This window comes from Mastomys coucha, unplaced genomic scaffold, assembly GCF_008632895.1.
Source record: "Mastomys coucha isolate ucsf_1 unplaced genomic scaffold, UCSF_Mcou_1 pScaffold20, whole genome shotgun sequence".
Lineage (NCBI taxonomy): Eukaryota > Metazoa > Chordata > Mammalia > Rodentia > Muridae > Mastomys > Mastomys coucha.
The window spans coordinates 53,137,832-53,142,377 of record NW_022196903.1 but is presented as its reverse complement, the minus strand read 5'-3'; the positions used below and the strand labels follow the sequence as shown (position 1 = coordinate 53,142,377).

At 34.4% G+C, this 4,546-nt stretch overlaps 1 pseudogene; it reads right to left on the bottom strand.

Moving 5' to 3' along the window:
• Positions 1 to 8: 8 nt before the first annotated feature.
• On the bottom strand, positions 9 to 719 carry LOC116098151 (annotated as a pseudogene).
• Positions 720 to 4,546: the final 3,827 nt, after the last annotated feature.

The following is a 4,546-nucleotide window of genomic DNA, read 5'->3' as shown; positions in this document are numbered from 1 at the left end:
GTCTGGGTGGCCTTTTTCTCAGGGGATGCTCTCAGGTGGCTGATGCTATGAAGATGCTTGCATTGCTTCTGATGTCTGCACAAGATAATCACCATGTATGTGCTTGAAGTCAGCATGACTCCTACAAGAAACACATCTCTTAAAGTTGACACGGTTGCAATCAATCCCCTGATTGCGTTGTTCATGGGAAAGAGTGAGCAGTATTTAGTGACCTTCATCTGTTTGGTCTCAGCACCAACATTGGTATAAGCACCAACAGAGAAGAACTGGTTACTGCTGAAGGACAAATTGAAAGACCAAAAGTAGAAAAAAGCACAGATGATGTATTTTTTTAGTTTATGTTTAAATTTCGCCAACAGTGAGGTACTAGGACTGATTGCGACAGCCTGAAACAAACTCAGGAGGCAGGTGGTGCAGATAGAGAGGCCTCTCATCACCCTACTAGTGTAAAAAGTTGCCTTACATATGAAGTCATTCTCAATGTTCAGTAACTCAAATAAGTCTGTAAGCCAAATATCCCCTGCAGTGAGGAACATCATTATGTGAACGAAGGATAATTGACAGGAGATCAGATCTATGGGCTGAGGTCTGTGACCTAGGATTATGAAAATATAGACAGTCAGTAGAAAAACGTTGGCTAGGACTCCAAGTCCAGATTGGAAATAAAGGACATTCTTGATTGAAGACATAAATGAAAAATGAATTTATCTTAAAAGCATAATAGAAGTCTATTTCATATATCTGAAAAAAATAATAGATTATGTATCAAACTTATGATTCACTTCACAGTGTAGCTATATAATTATTCTATTTTCCCTAAAAATTCTTGAGTAAACTGTTTTTTTTTCTCTTTTACCATTTCATACTCTCTTTAGCCTACATTGCTATATACCCTCCAAATATCTCTTATACAGAGAGAATATTATGGACAATAAATACATTTACAGTCATACCTATGCAGAATAAACACTTTTTGTCCCTGTATTGCACCTGAGTCTCATACCTTAGAAATCCAATCCTATTTCTTTAAATTGGCTCATTTTGAACTTAACAACGAAAACAGTTGTAATGAGCATAGAATATCAATCACATTTGCAAAAATGAACAAAAACTATGGTGAGCTGAGGTAACATCATAAAAGATATCCAAAAATTTAGATGAGAATACATCATAGTATATAATTTTTACTATGCTCTTTTTTGAAATTATCCATATTTTGACTCACAATTCTTGTGGAATCACAGTCATAATTCATGATAACATGACAGCTTTAATCAGCAAAAGGTCTATTTCAACTCATCTATTTTATGTTTCTTCCCATGAAATTTTACATTCTCAGAATCTAGAATTAAAGACAATCATGCGAAAGACCATTAGTGTACCTTCCAGACCATATTAATTGTATAATCAACATGGTTCTAAATGTGCCTAGATGGTTTCCAGTTTTACTCCCATCCAATTTAAATCTTTTCTGAAATCGAATTCAAGATTAAGAAACTAATTCTGAGTTATCAAGAAAGCACTATTTTCCATTTACATTTTTGGGCAGGATAGGTCAGTAAATCATTAACAAGATGCTTCCTTATAGCTTTTTTTAGCCATCCATGTTGCTATTTTCCTTAACTAATTCCTCTTTCTGTATTTATCTCCCTCCCCGTTACCTACGAACCCACACATTTTCCCATTTCCCTCTTTGATCAATTGTGTCCTGCTGCTATTATCCTTTACTTTCCACCCTACTTCTTCTGTATTATCTGCTCCTTCAACTCCTAAGATGCCCTCTCTCTTATATTTTCCTGATGAGATACTTGTAGCCTGCTATTTCGCTCTACCTTGCTCCCACCTTCACCCCTATCCTGACAATGGTACCCTTTTGCTTTCCTGGTTTCTGTATTTACTACAGACTACATATTCACATCTGAAGATGTGAAGCTAGGAGCCTCCAACAAGAGAGAATAGGGATGCTAAGACAAACCATATTTTTCATACATTGAGACAACCTCAAACTTCTTGAAGATGACCATGTAGTGATGCTGTTTGGAATTTCTGTTTAAAAGAGATTCCTTCCCATGTAGTGGAAAACAAGGTCCTAGTGTTATCAGTCATAACCAGCACCCTGACACTCTTCACAGTTTCACTCAACAATCTTTCCTTTGGTGTGTATGTAAATTACTTGGTAATAATAATTACTTGGTAATAATAAATAACTTGGTTACCAGGAATAATTTATGGGTTGATTCAACTCAGTATTTTAAAATTAGTTTTAAGATAAAGAAGTAGAAAATGACTACATGGATTCAAAACTTGTGGTAAAAGGTGTGCCCAATTATATTTTTAAGTTCACTCAAATATTCTACATACATAGATACATGCATGCTTGTATGTATAAAAATATTGCAGCACTTAGTGAAAGAGACCATCCTATAAAATCCCCATGAATATAACATGATAAATCACATATTTTATAGTTACATGATTTTTGCTCCTAAAATGTTTAGTGTAGTAAATTAATGGATTCAGCCCAATTTTCAAAGCCTCAAACTAAGTTTCTCATCAACATACATTTACAGTAGCTGTACAGTGACATTCTGTTTTTTTAACCCTCCAGGATCTGTAGTTAAGAGCAGTTTTAACTCTTGAGAAGTGCCTGGGTTAAAGTCCAGCAAAGACAAGATGGCTCATGACCGTCTGTAATTCTAGTTCTTGAGTATTATTGGCCTGTATGATATGGTATGACAGTGGTACTTAGACACAGATGCAAACAAAACATTCATATATGTATAATCAAATTAAAAAGTCATAAATAAATAAAAGCTCCTGGATAATACTTATTTAACCTTAGTCTCAAAATTGAAATAGCCATAGCCTTTTCTGAATTTTAAAATTAGAAATGCACAAACTGTATATGTATAAAATTTTTACTAGTTATACATCTTTAATTTATTAAATACAACATTGTAATACAAATAATATAAACAATAATAATATATGTCAAAAGTAGTAATTTAAGTGTTTTTCCTCAGAGGTATGTTTTTCAAACTTTCTATTTCATATCCATTGCTCTGTAAATTTTTATCACATATAGAAAATGACACACTTTCTAATTGATCAAGTGGCATCTTTTTCTGGCATTCTTTGAATCTGAGAGCAGACCAGAAAAGACCATAGCTACCACCGATACAGAGCTGTTAACATAGGCATGTACTGAGAAAAGTCTCCTGTTTTATTTGAAAAAAAATTTGATGCTGGTTTCTTTCCAATTAGTCTAAATTGAAACAATTAGTTGTAAGTATTAAAATCCAAAGTGTGTCCATAAACTTTTCAAAATTTTGGAAAAGCCATCACTATGAAGTGGACTCAGAATAAAAAAACTACGCATTGTGCAGACAGGTGTCTGAAGAGACCTGCAACAAAAGTGACCAAGAGCTATTTTCTCTATATTCTTCAATGAAAAATTACTTTACCATTTTATCATACCAGAACTTGATTATAGAACATTCCTGTTTTATGAATTCATGACGATCTTTGTTTTCTAAGATGTGGAGATTTAGTAATCTAAGGGACATACAAATAAAATAGATGACAAGTATCAACTTCACTTTAAGTTTTAACATTTAGTGAGTAATGAACCAAAATCTGTATGACTACTCAGAGAGAACATGAAGTGTGTATGTGACTTTCAGGTGACAAGATACATAGTGTTGGCTGATGTAACACTCCACTGTCAGGAACAAGAGTAAGTGTTCAGCAATCTCAGGAGATGACAACCTTAGCTATCCAAGCTAGTTCCATGCAATCTTTAAAAAATGGAGAAAGACAGCAGGAATAAATACTGATCACTTATTAAGAAGGCATTAATTCCTAGATATTACCTGATCCTCTTAAATAAATTAAACACATGAATTCTTCTGGGAAAATTGAGTTTAGGACTGGTGACTCTGACCAGAATATTACACTCTCATACTATGAGCCAGTTCTCTGAGATGAAGCAGCAGCAGCAGCAGCAGCAAAAGTGTCACTGCAGAGTCTGTAGACAAGCAATCATCCCCAGAGCTTCACCAGTTACATAGTATGAGTTTGGGAAAGATATGAAAATGTTCACTAGAAATTTGTGAAAATCTTTAAATATAGGAAAACGAATATAATTAATTTTACCTGAGTAGAACCTTGAGAGAATTTGGTGAAATAAGGGTGACTTTCTAGAAGAAAATATTACCATTTTCCAGGTTTATTTTGCTGCTGCAAAAGAAGAAAAGATTCCAAAGAGGTGATGAGCTATGTGTGTAAGGTCACTTGAAATAGGAACTGGAATACTGAATTGCTAGCCTCAATTCCTTGGTGGTTCAAGGAAAATGCACCCAAGAGAAATGATTATATGTTAAGGTAAAGACTGCTGTTGAGTATTAGATCCAGGAGCAGTGCTGGTCCAGAGCATAGACCATGTAAACTTGGGCACTTTTGCCGCTAAGCGAAGGAAGATAAGCTTGCATATAACATTTGAAGCTGAAGATATGTGTGCTGACAAGTAATACTGTGGATGTTTATA